Below are 18,741 nucleotides of genomic sequence, written 5' to 3'. Positions count from 1 at the left end.
ATCTCGTATCCTAAGGCCTTGGCACAAGGCCCTGTCCTGGAGTCACACATGTGCATGCATCAGCCACAAGTGCCCCATGGAGAGGACTAGATTGATCCAGAGTGCAGAGATGTGAGTCTAAGATGGTTCATTTTTTGATAGGAAGTTTGCATGCATATTACCCAGTTCTTTTCTTTTTGCCCAAGCTCATATTCCCTACCATCAACATATGATGTGTTTCCGGTGACTCTGTATTTAAGTGGCAGGCTCTCCAAGGTTGAGTGTTACTCACAAAGAAGAGAAAGGAAAATCACCTGAAGCTCCCCTCAGGCCCTTTGAGGGAGCATAGCCTTGATTTCAGACTTCCAGCTTGTGTACTTTGTGTGACAGCACTAGGAAGATGGAGAAGAAAACAAGAGCCATCTTTAATTTTGAGGCTTAGCTTCTCTGGCTTAGTAGTTATTTCTGTCAGCATTTTGAAGGTAGCCTTGTGTTGTCTTCTTGCTTCTGTCCTTGCTGTGTGATGTCAGCCATCAGTCTTATTGCTCCTATGTAATATGAAGAGCTTCCTCCCCTAGATGATTTTACAATCCCCTATTTTCTTTAGTTAGTTAGTTTTTTAGTTTTTTAATGGTTTTATATTAGTTTTTTAATGTAGTTTTATATCAATTTATTCTATTTGAATCATAGGGTGGTATGTTCCTTTATTTCGGAAAGATTTCTGCAACTGCCTCCTTAAAAAAATGTGTCTTTCCTTGTCTCTCTCCTCTCCTTCTGGGACTCCAACTATGTATATGTTAGACTTTATCAGTGCATTCCCTCTTCTTTTAGACTCTTAAATTCCATGCTTGTGTCTTTCTATTCTTCATTTTAGATATTTATTTATTTTTAATATATTTCATTATACAGGGGGAATTTGTGTGACAATTCTGATTAGACTTACATTATACATTACTTACATCACCCCCATTGTCTCTCCCTCTCGACCACTACTCTTGCAATTGCAAGGTGTTTCTTAGTTCTGTTTCATGTAGGTATATGAAGTACACCTACCATATACCGCCACCTTAATCTCCTTTCTTCACCCTCTCCTCTCACTTGTCCCCCCCACTGTACCTATTTTAAAGTCCTCATTTTCATTATTAATATTTAAGTTGATGTTCAAAGGGATTTCTCAATGTATGCCCACTGTGAGTCTACTTTACTTTGGTCTGTTCAACCCCTTCCATTACTCTCCCTTACCCCTTTACCTCCCACCCCCTATTTTTCACAGCTTTCAATACACATCCTTATATCCTCTACCTTCACAGTTGTTATGTTTTATGGTATTATTGATGCTCTATCATTCTTTTTTCCTTTCCCTCTCCCTGAGTTCTATAGAGAAGTTCCACTGTTACAAACATGTTCTATATGATCATGCTTGTTTTTGTGTATATGTTTATCTTTGGATCTATCTTCCACATATGAGAGAAAACATGTGGCTTTTGTGTTTTGGATTTTGGCTAACTTCATTTAAAATGATGTCCTCCAATTGCATCCATTTACCTTCAGACCAAATGTGTTCCATGAATTCTTTCTTCACTGTGTTAATTTTTCTCTGAATCCTATCAAGTTGTTCTTAATTTATATGATTGTATGGTTCTAGAATTACAAAGTGAAAGATCAGCTATGTTGTGAAAAATTTCAATTTCTGATGATATTTTCAGGGTTGCTATTCTTGGAACATAGTAGAACAGTTATTTTGAAGTCCTCACCTCACAGTTCCACCAAGTGGAGTCTGGAAGTCTTGTTGATCTCCTGTTTTTGCTAGTTCTTCCTCAGGTTGTTTTGTCTCCTTGTATGTCTGGTTCTTGTGATTGTATTCAGAAGAATTGGGCTGAGTGTTTAGCTTAAGGTGATGTTATAATTTCTGAGGGATAATTTTCCTATGCTTCTGGTGGGTTCCTGGTAGCTTTCATTATGTGACCTTAACCTCAAGATAGACATAGAGCTCTAATAGGGACCCTGATATGCTGCATCTGGATTATAGTCCTGAAGGATGGTGACTTCATCTTCGCACCTCTGGTGAAGATCTGTGGATTTCCTGTCCAAAGTGTGAGATTTTACCAGGCCTTATTCTTAGTGAGTCTTCCCTACTAAGCGACTAAAGTGACTTCCATGCTTTCTCTGTCTAGCAAATAAGATTGTCGAAACTGCTGCTTAACTTCTCAACTGATCATTAAAGAATCAGCAGATGCCTCGGTTGGAGGAAATTGCTGCAAATGACAGACTTAAATCTGTGATTTTTTTTGTTTCCCTTTGGCTCTTAGTCCAGCAATTATCATTACTTTGTTATCTATCAAGCACCTTCTACCAGAATTTTAAAATATCCTTCCCACGTTTCTTAGTATTCCTCAGGAGAGTCAGTCGACTGTACATCCTTATCAGAGCTATGCATTTCTGCTATCTTTACAAAAATCATATTTTCCATTTACTGTTGATTTGTTGCAATATAATTGAACTTCTTTACTTCATTATGGTAGTCAGTTGTATGCTAGTGTAAATAATGTATTTTTATAATAATATTTTAAATACATTTTTGTTATTTTGAAGTAATTATGTTATTTTGAATATTTTTGTGTATCTTCTGGGTTTTTCCTGCTCTCCCATCTGGGAGTGACCCTGGTGGGCCATTACTTCCACTCCTGGTGGCCACAAGGTATGTGTTTGATGCTCATTTTCTTTTTTTTATTTTATTTTTTTTAATTTTTTTCATTTTTCTTTTATTATTCATATGTGCATACAAGGCTTGGTTCATTTCTCCCCCCTGCCCCCACCCCCTCCCTTACCACCCACTCCACCCCCTCCCGCTCCCACCCCTCAATACCCAGCAGAAACTATTTTGCCCTTATCTCTAATTTTGTTGTAGAGAGAGTATAAGCAATAATAGGAAGGAACAAGGGGTTTTGCTGGTTGAGATAAGGATAGCTATACAGGGCATTGACTCACATTGATTTCCTGTGCGTGGGTGTTACCTTCTAGGTTAATTCTTTTTGATCTAACCTTTTCTCTAGTTCCTGGTCCCCTTTTCCTATTGGCCTCAGTTGCTTTAAGGTATCTGCTTTAGTTTCTCTGCATTAAGGGCAACAAATGCTAGCTACTTTTTTAGGTGTCTTACCTATCCTCACCCCTCCCTTGTGTGCTCTCGCTTTTATCATGTGCTCAAAGTCCAATCCCCTTGTTCTGTTTGCCCTTGATCTAATGTCCACATATGAGGGAGAACATACGATTTTTGGTCTTTTGGGCCAGGCTAACCTCACTCAGAATGATGTTCTCCAATTCCATCCATTTACCAGCGAATGATAACATTTCGTTCTTCTTCATGGCTGCATAAAATTCCATTGTGTATAGATACCACATTTTCTTAATCCATTCGTCAGTGCTGGGGCATCTTGGCTGTTTCCATAACTTGGCTATTGTGAATAGTGCCGCAATAAACATGGATGTGCAGGTGCCTCTGGAGTAACAGTCTTTTGGGTATATCCCCAAGAGTGGTATTGCTGGATCAAATGGTAGATCGATGTCCAGCTTTTTAAGTAGCCTCCAAATTTTTTTCCAGAGTGGTTGTACTAGTCTACATTCCCACCAACAGTGTAAGAGGGTTCCTTTTTCCCCGCATCCTCGCCAACACCTGTTGTTGGTGGTGTTGCTAATGATGGCTATTCTAACAGGGGTGAGGTGGAATCTTAGTGTGGTTTTAATTTGCATTTCCTTTATTGCTAGAGATGGTGAGCATTTTTCATGTGTTTTCTGGCCATTTGAATTTCTTCTTTTGAGAAAGTTCTGTTTAGTTCACATGCCCATTTCTTTATTGGTTCATTAGTTTTGGGAGAATTTAGTTTTTTAAGTTCCCTGTATATTCTGGTTATCAGTCCTTTGTCTGATGTATAATTGGCAAATATTTTCTCCCACTCTGTGGGTGTTCTCTTCAGTTTAGAGACCATTTCTTTTGATGAACAGAAGCTTTTTAGTTTTATGAGGTCCCATTTATCTATGCTATCTCTTAGTTGCTGTGCTGCTGGGATTTCATTGAGAAAGTTCTTACCTATACTTACTAACTCCAGAGTATTTCCTACTCTTTCTTGTATCAACTTAAGAGTTTGGGGTCTGATATTAAGATCCTTGATCCATTTTGAGTTAATCTTGGTATAGGGTGATATACATGGATCTAGTTTCAGTTTTTTGCAGACTGCTAACCAGTTTTCCCAGCAGTTTTTGTTGAAGAGGCTGCTATTTCTCCATCGTATATTTTTAGCTCCTTTGTCAAAGATAAGTTGCTCATAGTTGTGTGGCTTCATATCTGGGTCCTCTATTCTGTTCCACTGGTCTTCATGTCTGTTTTTGTGCCAGTACCATGCTGTTTTTATTGTTATTGCTTTGTAATATAGTTTGAAGTCAGGTATTGTGATACCTCCTGCATTGTTCTTTTGACTGAGTATTGCCTTGGCTATTCGTGGCCTCTTGTGTTTCCATATAAATTTCACAGTAGATTTTTCAATCTCTTTGATGAATGTCATTGGAATTTTGATGGGAATTGCATTAAACATGTAGATTACTTTTGGGAGTATCGACATTTTTACTATGTTGATTCTACCAATCCATGAGCATGGGAGATCTCTCCACTTTCTATAGTCTTCCTCAATCTCTTTCTTCAGAAGTGTATAGTTTTCCTTGTAGAGGTCTTTCACATCTTTTGTTAGGTTTACACCTAGGTATTTGATTTTTTTGGAGGCTATTGTAAATGGAATTGTTTTCATACATTCTTTTTCCGTTTGCTCATTGTTAGTGTATAGAAATGCTAATGATTTTTCTATGTTGATTTTATATCCTGCTACCTTGCTATAGCTATTGATGATGTCTAGAAGCTTCTGAGTAGAGTTTTTTGGGTCTTTAAGGTATAGGATCATGTCATCTGCAAATAGGGATATTTTGACAGTTTCTTTACCTATTTGTATTCCTTTTATGCCTTCTTCCTGCCTAATTGCTCTGGCTAGGAATTCCAGTACTATGTTGAATAGGAGTGGAGATAGTGGGCATCCTTGTCTGGTTCCTGATTTTAGAGGGAATGGTTTCAGTTTTTCTCCGTTAAGTATAATGCTGGCTGTAGGTTTGTCATATATAGCTTTTATAATGTTGAGGAACTTTCCTTCTATTCCTAGTTTTCTTAGAGCTTTTATCATGAAATGATGTTGGATCTTATCAAAGGCTTTTTCTGCATCTATTGAGATGATCAAGTGGTTTTTGTCTTTGCTTCTGTTAATGTGGTTTATTACGTTTATTGATTTTCGTATGTTGAACCACCCCTGCATCCCTGGGATGAAGCCTACCTGGTCGTGGTGAATAATCTTTTTGATGTGTTGCTGAATTCGATTTGCCATTATTTTGTTGAGGATTTTTGCATCAATGTTCATTAAGGAGATTGGCCTATAGTTCTCCTTTTTGGAGGTGTCTTTGCCTGGTTTTGGGATAAGTGTAATACTGGCTTCATAAAATGTGTTTGGCAGTTTTCCTTCCCTTTCTATTTTGTGGAACAGTTTAAGGAGGGTTGGTATCAGTTCTTCTTTAAAGGTCTGATAGAATTCAGCAGAGAATCCATCAGGTCCTGGACTTTTCTTTTTGGGGAGACTCTTGATTGCTGCTTCAATTTCATTTTGTGTTATAGGTCTATTCAGGTGATTAATTTCCTCTTGGTTCAGTTTTGGATGATCACATGTATCTAGAAATCTGTCCATTTCTTTTAGATTTTCAAATTTATTTGAATATAGGTTCTCAAAGTAGTCTCTGATGATTTCCTGGACTTCCATGGTGTTTGTTGTTATCTCCCCTTTTGCATTCCTAATTCTACTAATTTGGGTTTTTTCTCTCCTCATTTTAGTCAGGTTTGCCAGGGGTCTATCGATCTTGTTTATTTTTTCAAAGAACCAACTTTTTGTTTCATTAATTCTTTGTATGGTTTTTTTGGTTTCTATTTCGTTGATTTCAGCTCTTATTTTTATTATTTCTCTCCTTCTATTTGTTTTGGGATTTGCTTGTTCTTGTTTTTCTAGGAGTTTGAGATGTATCATTAGGTCATTGATTTGGGATCTTTCAATCTTTTTAATATATGCACTCATGGCTATAAACTTTCCTCTCAAGACTGCCTTAGCTGTGTCCCATAGGTTCCGGTAGGTTGTGTTTTCATTTTCATTGACTTCTAGGAACTTTTTAATTTCCTCTTTTATTGCATCGATGATCCATTCTTCATTAAGTAATGAGTTATTTAGTTTCCAGCTGTTTGCATGTTTTTTGTGTTTACTTTTGTTGTTGAGTTCTACTTTTACTGCATTGTGGTCAGATAGTATGCATGGTATTATTTCTATTTTCTTATATTTGCTGAGGCTTGCTTTGTGCCCTAGGATATGATCTATTTTGGAGAAGGTTCCATGGGCTGCTGAGAAGAATGTATATTGTGTAGAGGTTGGATGAAATGTTCTGTAGACATCTACTAGGTCCACTTGATCTATTGCATATTTTAGATCTTGGATTTCTTTATTGAGTTTTTGTTTGGATGACCTATCTATTGATGATAATGGAGTGTTAAAATCTCCCACAACCACTGTGTTGGTGTTTATATATGCTTTTAGGTCTTTCAGGGTATGTTTGATGAAATTGGGTGCGTTGACATTGGGTGCGTACAGATTGATGATTATTATTTCCTTTTGGTCTATTTCCCCTTTTATTAGTACGGAATGTCCTTCTTTATCTCGTTTGATCAATGTAGGTTTGAAGTCTACTTTGTCAGAGATAAGTATTGCTACTCCTGCTTGTTTTCGGGGGCCATTGGCTTGGTAAATCTTCTTTCAGCCTTTCATCCTAAGCATATGCTTATTTCTGTCGGTGAGATGAGTCTCCTGTAAGCAACAAATTGTTGGATCTTCTTTTTTAATCCATTTTGTCAAACGGTGTCTTTTGATGGGTGAATTAAGTCCATTAACATTAAGTGTTAGTACTGATAGGTATGTGGTGATTCCTGCCATTTAGTTATCTTAGTTGTTTGAAGGTTTGATTGTGTGTACCTAACTTGATGTTACTCTCTTCTGTCTTGCTTTTTCTTATCCTGTGGTTTGGTGCTGCCTGCCTTTTCATGGTTAAGTTGGGTGTCACTTTCTGTGTGCAGGATCCCTTGCAGAATCTTTTGTAATGGTGGCTTTGTGGTCACATATTGTTTTAGTTTCTGCTTATCATGGAAGACTTTTATTGCTCCATCTATTTTGAATGATAGCTTTGCTGGGTAGAGTATCCTGGGGTTGAAGTTATTTTCATTCAGTGCCCGGAAGATCTCACCCCACACTCTTCTTGCTTTTAATGTTTCTGTTGAGAAGTCTGCTGTGATTTTGATGGGTTTACCTTTGTATGTTACTTGTTTTTTCTCTCTTACAGCCTTCAATATTCTTTCCTTAGTTTCTGAACTTGTTGTTTTAATGATGATATGTCGTGGAGTAGTTCTGTTTTGATCTGGTCTGTTTGGTGTCCTGGAGGCCTCTTGCATTTGTATGGGAATATCTTTCTCTAGATTTGGGAAATTTTCCGTTATTATTTTGTTGAATATATTACGCATTCCCTTCGCTTGCACCTCTTCTCCTTCTTCGATGCCCATGATTCTCAAGTTTGGTCTTTTGATGGAGTCAGTGAGTTCTTGCATTTTCTTTTCACAGGTCTTGAGTTGTTTAATTAATAGTTCTTCAGTTTTTCCTTTAATTACCATTTCATCTTCAAGTTCTGAGATTCTGTCTTCTGTTTGTTCTATTCTGCTGGATTGGCCTTCCGTTTTGTTTTGCAGTTCTGTTTCATTGTTTTTTCTGAGGTTTTCCATATCCTGGCTGTTTTCTTCTTTATTGTTGTCTATTTTTGTCCTGAGTTCATTTATCCATTTATTCATTGTGTTCTCTCTTTCACTTTGGTGTTTATACAGTGCTTCTATGGTTTCCTTTATTTCTTCTTTTGCTTTTTCAAATTCTCTATTTTTATTGTCTTGGAATTTCTTGAGTGTCTCCTGTATGTTTTGGTTGACCCTATCCAGTATCATCTCTATAAAATTCTCATTGAGTACTTGTAGTATGTCTTCTTTTAAATTATTCTTGTGGGCTTCATTGGGTCCTTTGGCATAGTTTATCTTCATTTTGTTGGAGTCTGGATCTGAGTTTCTGTTCTCTTCATTCCCCTCTGGTTCCTGTACTAATTTTTTGCTGTGGGGAAACTGGTTTCCTTGTTTTTTCTGTCTTCCTGTCATTGTCCTTGGTGTTGTTACTGTCCCTGTACTGTGTGTAATTAAGTATTTTCTAGCTTGTAATAATAACAATGGTAATATTGAGAATGGAAGAGTGAGCTGAGATGGAAAGCAAGAAGTTAAAGAAAAGGGGAAAACAAATATACAGACAAGAGGGAGAAAGCAGAACAAGGTATCAGACAAGAGAGTTTCAAAGGTATAAACAGGGAGTGTTAGTGTACTAATCGACAGTAAGCTGAACAGACAATAGAGAGACAGAGAGAGGATTGAAAGTCAAAGATAAAAAAAATAAGTATATGAAAGTAATATCTATTTATAAAAATGAATTAAAATAAAATGGAAAATAGAAAATTAAAAAAAAACCAAAAAACTTCCAAGTTTATATGCAATGCAATTTCAGTCTTAATAATTTGGATGTCCGTCTCAATCTCCAGTCCTGGAGTTGGTGCCTCAGATGTTGTTCTGTAGTTGTCTCATCAAAGGGGATGCATAAAGTAGAACAAAACTACACTCACACACACACAGAAGATAAAAAAAAAAAAAGCCCCACCAAGTGTCCCCAGTTCAAATGCAATACAGTTTCAGTAAGTTTTTCGGCTTGCAGGTGTAATTCGGTTGTTCTCTCATCAAAGGTAGGGAGAAAAAGAAAAAAAAGCGTCTGGAGGCAGTTCTGAGAGTGGTATCTGCAACTGTGGCTTGCCTGCCTGCTGCTATCAGCCTGTAGCTGGCGGCGTTATTTATGCAGATCTCTGGGGTGAGCTAGCACTCACCTGGTCCCACAGGCTTTGTTTGCTCAGAGTTCTCCTGTGCGGGGGGCCTCTGCTACAGGCTTTCCCCTTTCCAAGCACTGGGAAAGGTGACACTGCCCCGCGTTGTCAGGCCTGCGTGTTTATTTACAGTTCACGTGGGAAGTGGGTCTTCCCTCCTCTCACAAGCGTCCCCGCGCCCCGCTCCCGCCAGAGGCTCTCCTGCCCGCCCGGCTTGTTTATTTACAGTCTGGGAAGGATTTCCTTCCCCCAATCTTCAGCGCTCAGGGCGCCCCACCCTCTTTCCAGCGTGTCTTAACTGTTCTTATTGCTTAGTACTCAGTTTCTCTTTTTTTCCCGGGTGGAGGTCAGTCTGTCCAGGGGGCTATGCTGCTCTGGCCCAGGCTTGTCTGTGGGGCTACCGCGGTACCGCGAAGCTCACCTGGTCCGCGTCTTCCCAAGCCGTATGGGCGCCGGCCACTGGCGGCCCCGGGGGCCCTCCTCGGTTCTCCGTTTAACGTGAGGTGGAGATTCTCTGCGCCGGCTGGAGATGTGGAGGGGTCAAAGTTATGCCTTTTCTCGGTGATTATGCCTGCAAAATGTGTCTCCAGCGTCTCTCCAAGATTTCACTATAGGAGGGTCGCTTTCTGCTTCCTACCTCTAGCCGCCATCTTGGAATTCCCTGATGCTCATTTTCCAGTGATCAAATGGCCAGTTATTTGATCTGTCTGTTATTTGTATTTATCCCTTGATGGAAATGGCCTCCTCCACCCCACTTTCCATAGAACCTGCCTCCTTCAAGGTCAAGTTTGTCTCATTTATTATGTTTTCTCAATGCTCACTACTTGTACTCTGTGGTGGTTAGTTTCAGATGCTAACTAGGCTAGGCCAAATTATCCAGTCATTATTCAAACAGTAGTTGTGGGAGGGAAGGTATTTTTATATGTGCTTAACATTAAATCAGCAGACTTTGGAAAAGCCAGACCATCCTCCACAGTGGATGTGCCTTATTTCATCAATTGAAGGTCTTGAGAGGGAACAGACTGAAGCTTCCTGAGGAAGAGGAGATTCTGCCTTCACATTGAACCTCAGACTTGAGCTGCAGCATCAGAACTGTTTGCTGGGTATCCAGCCTGTTGGCTTGCTCTGCAGACTTTAGACTTTCATCTCCACAATTGTGTGAGTAGGTTTCTTAAACTAGCTTTCTCTGAACTCAAAGGCTTTATGAAGAAATGTTAAGAATATGAAAATACTAGTTACCCTGATTTGACCAAGACACGTGTATACATGTATATCATGCTGGGCCCCATAATATGTATAATTATTATGCATTAATCAAAAAGGTAAAAAATAGCTTGGGGTGGAGTAAGGACTGAAGGTGGAAGGCTAATGGCATATCTGCAGAAGTGATTAGGAGAGCAGTTACCCTGTGATGTGGATGATTCTGGGAAGGCACTGAGTGTCAGCAGTGAATAGACAGAACCATATTAAAAAAACAGGAAATTTCGGAAAGCAGAACAGGGGGAGAGAAAGACCTCACTCCATTAGTACAGAGTGCACACAGCTGCTGAAGATTGGGACTGAGGTGAAGAAACAAAGATCCAGAGCTCAGAAAACATGCACTGTAGTATCAGTTGTGAACAGTCAGAATTCTTAAAAAAAAAACAAGAAATTTTAGAGTGGAAGGGGAAAGAGAGAGAGAAAGCTTTAGTGAATGGACCAGGCAGAACTGGCAGAAGGAGGGGTGGAAATGATGAGGGACTCAGAGAGCACAAGCAACAGTGGACTCAATAGTGAACAGATTAGCAGTATGTGAAGACTGAGAAATCTCTCTTTTTTCTGGCATGTGATCATGGAGCAGTGGAAGGAAGCCATTCTGAAAGAATTGCATTTGAGTCTGCAGATACAGAAGTCCAATTTCCTTGCTCTGTCCTGATCCAGGAACCATACTAAGGGCCTGGTGCTGATCCACTGAATGCTAGCCTGCTGAGCTACTCCCCAAGGGAGACTCTTTGAGTCAGGGACATGGATAGAGGGAAACTGGCTGGTGTCACAGGAGAGTGGAAGTCACTTCCTGGGTGCAGCATGCACAGAGCCTTCCACTACCCTGGTGCTGGTCACTGCCTCTCTTTGGGGCTCCCCCAGCCCAAGGACCTCATACTTGAAGGCTCCAGAGATTAGAACCTTTGGGTAGAAATCTTGCAGTCTGCTCCACCCTATCCTGAAAAGCAGGATGACACCCCTGGCTCTGTCTATAAGTCCTCTGGTTGCTAAGCAAACAACACAGAGTCACAGGGCATGTACTCTGCTCTCACCTGGTGCCACACAGCCAAAGTAGCCACAGAAAGAAAAGCTGGTCAGCCTTGATTGAGGTCTTAATCTACTACCCAGATGATCAACATGATTGGAGAACCAGAAGCCTGTGCTTTCAAAATTAAAATATTTTTAATTTTATATTTTACTCTATTTTTCTTGTTCATTTCTCTAGCAATTTTTAATAATTTATTGCATGTTATTTAAAAATAATCATTAATAGTGCAAAGAAATTGAATTGTGATAATTGTATCGATACATACAGTGCACACTGAACAAGTTCATCCCCTCATTATAGTCCATGAGCTCCCCTTTTCAAACAGTGTTTGGTGTGTTTCATTAGGCTGTCTTCAAACATATGCATGTCATATACTTCAAACCTCTTCAACTTTCAGCTCTCTCTCTTATTCCCCTCCTCCCTCTCACTGATTCCATCTCCCACTGTAGTCCCCTTTCTATATTCATGTCCCATTTCCATTATAATTATTGTCATTTTAGACCTATATTCCACATATGAGTGAAAACATGCAATGTTTGGCTTTGTGATTTTGACTTATTTCATTCAAAATAGTGATCTCTAGTTTCATCCGCTTTCCTGAAAATGACATAATTTTGTTTTTCTTTGTGGCTGAATAATACTCTTTGGGTATATACACAATTTTTTCTTTATCCGTTGATCAGTTATTGGGCATCTAGGCTGATTCCATGTTTGTCTATTGTATGTAGTGTTGTGAGAGACGTGGGTGTGCAGATGTCTCTCTTGTATATGATTTACACTGCTCCAGATATATACCCAAGAGTGGTATAGCCAGATCATAAGGGAGGTCTCTTTTAATTTAGATAATAGTAAGAAAAAAGAAAGTATGAACAGAGCATACAAGATTTCTGTGACACCATTAAAAATCCAAATTTATGAATCCTTGCCACAGAAGAAGGGGAAGAGGTAAAGGCAAAGGTAAAAAAACATATTAAATAAAATAATAGCAGAAAAATCCCCAAATCTTGGGAAAGAGATGGTTGTCATTGTAAGGAGGCTTAAAGAATGCCAAACAGTCAAGATCAGAAAAGAACCTCTCCAAGTCATATTATAGTTGAAACATCAAGTACACAGAACAAGGAAAGAATATTGAAAGATGTGTGAGAGAAGTGGCAAACCCATCAGAGTAACAGCAGATTTCTCAATAGAAACTCTAAAAGGAAAGAGGGCACGGAATGATGTACTTGAAGCCCTGAAAGAAAATAATGGCCAACAGAGATAACTGTATCTAGCAAAAGTATTCTTCATAATTGAAGGAGAAATAAAAATCTTTCAGGATAAACCAAAGCTAAAAGAATTCATGACCATTAAGCCCACTTTGCAGAAGACATTTAAAGAAATTTGATACACAGAGAATGAGAATATGGGAAAGAACAAATTTCACTAGAAGAGTAGATAAATCAATGAGAATTAAGAAAAAGTCAAACACTAAAAAACGACAGTCACAGGAATTGGCACATACTTTTCAGCAATAATTGTGAATTAATATAATTAATATATAATTATATTATATAATTAATTATATAATTAATATAATGGTCTCAATGTTCCAATCAAAAAAGACTGGTGGATCAGATTTAAACACAGGACTTAACTTTTTGCTTCCTGCAAGACACACATCTTACTGGTAAAGACAAACAGCTTGAAAGTGAAAGGACAGAAAAAAGATATTCTAAGCAAATGGAAGATGAAAGCAATCAGGAATTGCTATACTCATATGACAAGGCAGATGTCAAATCAAAAGTACTCAGAAGAGATCAAGAAGGTTATTTCATATTGGTAAAGTAACAATACATTAAGATGATATGAGAATATTAAACACACACATACTTATGTTGGTGCACCCAATTTCATACAACAAACATAACTGGATACAAAGGTGCAGATAGACCTTAAGACAGTAATAGTATGTAGTTTCAATACTCCACTCACACCAAGAAAATCAACAAAGAAACATCAGAGTTAAATGATACTATAGATAAATGGACTTAACACACATGCACAGAATATTCCATTCAACAGCCTCAGAATACACATTCTTCTCAGCAGCCCATGAAATGTTCTCTGATAAAGATCATATTTTAGAGTTAAAGTGAGCCCTAAGAAATACAAGAAAATCCAAATAATTTCTTGAGCTTTGTCAGATCATAATGGAATAAAACAAGAAATCAATAGCGAGAGAAACTACAGAAAATATATAAACACATGGAGACTGAACAATATAGTTTTGAACGAAGATAAGATAAGGGGAAGATAAGGGGAAATTAAAAAAATCTTAGAATCGAAATGAAAATGAAAACACAACATACCAGAAACTGTTGGATAAAATGAAAGCAGTTCTGGGGGAAAGTTTATAGCCAAAAAAAACACCTAGGTATAAAATTAATCAAAGATGTTAAGAACTCTATAATAAAATCTTCAACACAGTGAAGGAAAAAAAACATGTAGAAAATACTAGAAGATGGAAAGACTGCCCATATTCATGGACTAGTAGAATTAATATTATCAAAATGGCCATATTACAAAAAGTGATATGCAAATTCAATGCAATCTCCATCAAAATTCCAAAGATAATAAATACAGGGTAAGCAAATCAATCTTAAAATGCATATGGAAACACAAAAGACCCTGAAACACCAAAGTGATTCTGAGCTAAAAGAGCAATGTTTGACTTCAAACTATACTATGAGGTCTTACAACAAACAGCATGGCACTGGCACCAAAACAGACATGTAGACCACTGGAATATAGTAGGGGATTAAGAAGCAATGCAAGCAGCGATTGCCATCTGATTCTTGACAAAGAAGCAAAAAAAAATGACTAAAAGACAGCCTCTTCAACAATGGAAAACCGGGTATCTACATGTAGAAGACAAAGACTATATCACCCTGTACAAAAATAAACTAACGTGACCAGAAACCTTAATGTAAGACTTGAGTCTTTGAAACTACTAGAGGAAAACATAGAGGAAATGCTTCATTATCTAGGCATAGGGAATGACTTTCTGAATAGGACGCCAAAAATTTAGGAAACAACAATAATTGACAAATGGGATTCAGTACAGAAAAGTTTTTGTACTGAAAAGGAAATAATTACCAGAGTGATGAGATAGCCTACAGAATGGGAGAAAATCTTTGCCAGATATTCATTCTACATGGGATTAATATCCAGAATATATAAAGAACTCAAAAAATCAAACAACAAAACAACCATAATCTGATCAATAAATTGGCAAAAGGAACTGAATAGACCCTTTGCAAATGAAGAAGTACAAATCGTTACTTAATATACAAAAATGTTCTACATACTTAGCTATAGGGAAATACAAATCAAAAGTACACTTAAATTCATCTCACCCCAGTCAGAATGGGGTGACAGCATCAAGAAAACAACAAAAAATGTTGGCGAGTATGTGGAGAGAAAAGGAGCCCCTATTCACTGTTGGTGGGAATGTAATTTAGTCCAGTCACTACGAAAATCAGTATGGAGGCTCTCAAAAAATTAAAATAGAACTCGCGTATGATCCAGCCATATCACTTTTGAGTACATATCCAAAAGAAGCAAAGTCAGCTAACTACAGAGATTCTTGTATACCCATGTTTATTGTGGATTTATTCACAATAGCCAGACTATAGAATCAGCCTAGGTGCCAATCAATGGATAAATGGATAATGAAAATGTGGTATTGTTTCTACACACTATGACAAAGTAGAATGAAATTGCGGTATTTGCTAGAAAAACAGATGGCACTGGAGATCACTGAGCTATGTAAAATTATCAAAACTCAGAAAGACAGATGTTGCATGTTTTCTCTCCCCTATGTAATCTAGGACACAAGAGAACATGAGTGTAAAAAGGAAATTATTAGGGATATGGAAGAGAAGGGAAAGGTGGAGGGAAGGAGGAGAAAGAGCAATGGAGAAGGTGAATATGATCAAAGAACATCTTATGCATGTGTGGATGTCATGACGAGAACCCTTTGTACAACTGTGTATGCTAATAAAAATTTCAAAAAGAAAACAAAAAAAGTTTCACAAGCAAGATTTTTAAAAGACTAGGAAGTCCTTTAGAGTACAATGGAATACAAAGATCAATTATATGCATGTTTTGTTCCTTACAAGTCAAAAAGGATTCCTTTATAGTTATGCTAACTGGCCTTCTTTGTCAGTGTGTGTTATTATTCACCACTCTGATCCTCACTTGACTAAAACAGAAAAACGGAGTGTGACCATTTGATTAAAATATTCCTTATAGTCCCAGTCTTTCACTGATGAAAACACTCACTTTAATCAGTTTAACTCTCTCTGTCTCTCTCTCCTTTCCTCTCCCTTCTCTCTACATCTCTCTGTCTCTCTCTGTCTCTCTCTCTCTCTCTCCAGACCCCTAGATCTTTATCTCCACCTCCAGTGCCACTTGTATCTGTGAATATCTCATCTATGTCTGTGTGTGTGTCTACCTTCATTTCCATGTGTGCCTATCTATATCTGTGTCTGTATCTACACCCATATCTGTCTCTACTACCTACTTACCTGAACCACATGCAGTCCGTCTATAACTATGTACATCACTACATCTGCACCTCTGCTGCGTCTGCACCTACAGCTGTTCACCCTCTGCACACGCTCAGGACCTGTTTCTCAGGAGAGCCCAGCCACACGTTCTTTGTGAGGCTGCATGCTCTGGTAGCAATCGTGTCATTTATTCTTAAAGACATTCCTTTCTGTCTCCCGTGGGCGTGTCTGATCATCTTACATTTCACTGTTCCTGGCTTTGGTGTCATTCTCAGGAAGCACTTATTTACCTAAAGGGACGTGCATTTTCCCAGAATTCATTCTGGTTGATTGTACATTGGTATCCCTGCTGGGTCTTAATTTGAGAGTGGGATTTGGTTTCTTTTCTTTCATTCTCCCAATGCTGTTTTGGGGTCTTTTGTGTCATCTAGAATAAACTCAGCAGCTCAGAGCTAGCCATAGTCCAGAGTTGAGAGCAGGGCCTCAGTTGGAGACCTGTAGGCCCTGGGAGGACTTCCACTGGATACTATGGCCTGGCTTCGGCCTAGGTCCCATAGATAGGCCTCACCCCCAAGGTAAGGGGGACAGGCTAACACCGTTCCCCAAAACACCAGTAGAGGGGCTTTCTGGCCCCAGACAGGTGGGTCTCCACAACTAGAGCAGGGCTGTCAAGCCCTTGATTTAGGTGTGGGAGGGTGCCTGTGTCCTGTTTGTCACCAGCCTGGAAACAGATGGCTCTGCCCCAAGTGCCGCCTGAGACAGGTTGTCCCACAGCTCTGGTGCTGAAGCCAGTGAGCTGTGAAGCTTGGCAATGGCCACAGCCCCATGTCACAAGGCTGAGTGATGGCCTGTGGTTTTGGTGCAGGGAAAGGTGCAAACCCACAGTCCTGTGGAGGTCTGGGGCCATCTGGCCATCACAAGTCTGCACCAGATAGATTTCTGAAGTGGGCAGGGATCAACTGACACCTCTGTGTGTGAAAGGGGAAGTTGTGTGTGAAGATGGCTCTCTGAGTTCTGAGGAAGTGGTGAAGGCAGATGAAATCACAATGGCGAGGCTGGGGGCAGGGCGTGCAGAGGTTTAGGGAGTATGGAGGCTATGTGTGATGAGTTGGGGCCCTGGATGTCTGCGTTGTGAAGGCCATGAGTGTCACAGCTTAATTTTTATCAGTATGTAAATACTAACCTTTTGGACCAAACCAGTGCTCTGGGCAAGCTGTGAATCTTGGGCCTTTGTGCCCCACATCCTCTCTGGCCACCCAGGGGCCTGCAGATGGGGTTCTGGCACTAATGCAATGCCACAAGGAAAAGCCAGGAGCCACCTCTCTGAGGACAGTGGAGGACAGCTGTGATCACTCAGCAGGGTCCCTGCTAGTGAGTTGACCTGGGGTCAACTCTGGCCGGGGGCCAAGCCAACCCCTCCCTCTGGCCTGCAGGCTGTGTGACCACTGGCTGGCCAACCTGGTCATTTTGTCATTTGTTCCTTCATTCTTTCATTTGCTCATTCATTCACTCACCCATTCATCTGGTTCTCCTTGGTGCCAGGTGTGTGTCCTGTCCTTGAGCCAAAGTGGGAAGCAGATGGACAATGACTATGACATGTGAGAGAGTCCATCGTGGCCAGAGGATGAGCAGTTGCCACTACCTTGCAAGGGGCGGTGGTAGGGTGGTGTTGGTGCTCTGAGGACTAGCGTGGGAGTCCAAGGAGGTGGGCAAGACCTGTGGTGCTGGAGTGGCCCAAGGTTCTAGGCAAGCCAGGCCTGAACAGGTTTAATTTCTTTCTGGGTGCAGTTGGCAGATGACATTTTGAAAGAATACTGGCCTTGGGTTGGGGATGGGGCTTATTCAGAAATTGAGGGGTCATCTGGAGTTTGGGGATGATGGATTGAGATTGAACCCCATGATGGATAGCCTGAAGGAGAGAATGGGTGGTGGAAGGTGGGAAGGGGTTCCTGAGGTGGAGAAGAACACTGTGGTCTTGTTGAGTGACTTGGTAGGTGACAGTCATTCCTAGAATGGCAGGGAGAGAACTTTTCAGAAGGAATCATGTTGGGAAAGAAATCAGTCAAATCTTTGACAGGTGTAGGTGAGGGTGTCAGAAGAAGAATCTGTGATTCCACAAGTCAGAGTTGTGCATGTGCCAGAGGCATCCTGTGATAGAGGGAGAGTCATGTGTCCTTGGCTGCTGAAAGAAAGCCAATTTGTTCTGGACATCTGTCCTCTTATGGTGCTGGAGGCAGAAGTCTAAGGTAATTTCAATGGACCAAGATTAAAGAGTAGGTGTTCCCACTTCTACCCCAGCCTCTAGGTCAGAATCTACCCCTTCCTTTGCACCTTCTGGAACTGCATTTGTTGCTATGTGGCCTTTTCTTCTATCTCCATGCAGTCTGTGGCTTTACTGTCACATCACAGTATGTCAAGTCTCCTGTGGCCTTCCTCTCAAAAGGACACTTGTGATAACACTAAAGGCCACCTGGGACCCCCACCTCAGGGTCCTTCACTCAGTCACATCTGGCTGTGGTGTGAGTATATGTGTGTCAGTGTATGTGAACATGTGAACCCATGTGTGTATGCTCACACACATGCATTTGTATGCAGTGTTTGGGATGATTGGTGACATGTGTGCATATGAATGAGTTATACACAGGTGTACATGTACACACGTGTGGGCAGATGTGAGAGAAAGAGAGAGTGCTAGTGTGGGAGGGGAGGAGGGTCTCAGCTGCTAATTTCAGAGAAGTTTTCCTTAGTATGTCAGCTGGCACTGCAATCATTCAGTGTGTGAGTTCTCTCACTGTTTGTCTTCAGTTTCCTGTGAGCTTTGACTAGAGGTAATTGAGATTGTGGGGACAA

At 39.9% G+C, this 18,741-nt stretch overlaps 3 gene segments (V, D, J or C); all 3 read right to left on the bottom strand.

Annotated features, from left to right (window-relative positions):
- LOC109674306 (Ig gamma chain C region-like) overlaps nucleotides 1–18,741 on the bottom strand; it is a 94,528-nt gene that overhangs the window by 46,543 nt on the left and 29,244 nt on the right.
- Nucleotides 1–18,741, bottom strand: part of LOC109683548 (Ig gamma chain C region-like) — a 128,668-nt gene that overhangs the window by 81,219 nt on the left and 28,708 nt on the right.
- Nucleotides 1–18,741, bottom strand: part of LOC109683549 (Ig gamma-1 chain C region-like) — a 160,790-nt gene that overhangs the window by 113,613 nt on the left and 28,436 nt on the right.

Source organism: Castor canadensis, chromosome 3 (genome assembly GCF_047511655.1).
Source record: "Castor canadensis chromosome 3, mCasCan1.hap1v2, whole genome shotgun sequence".
NCBI classification, from domain to species: Eukaryota; Metazoa; Chordata; class Mammalia; order Rodentia; family Castoridae; genus Castor; species Castor canadensis.
This window is presented reverse-complemented; position numbering and strand designations above follow the sequence as displayed.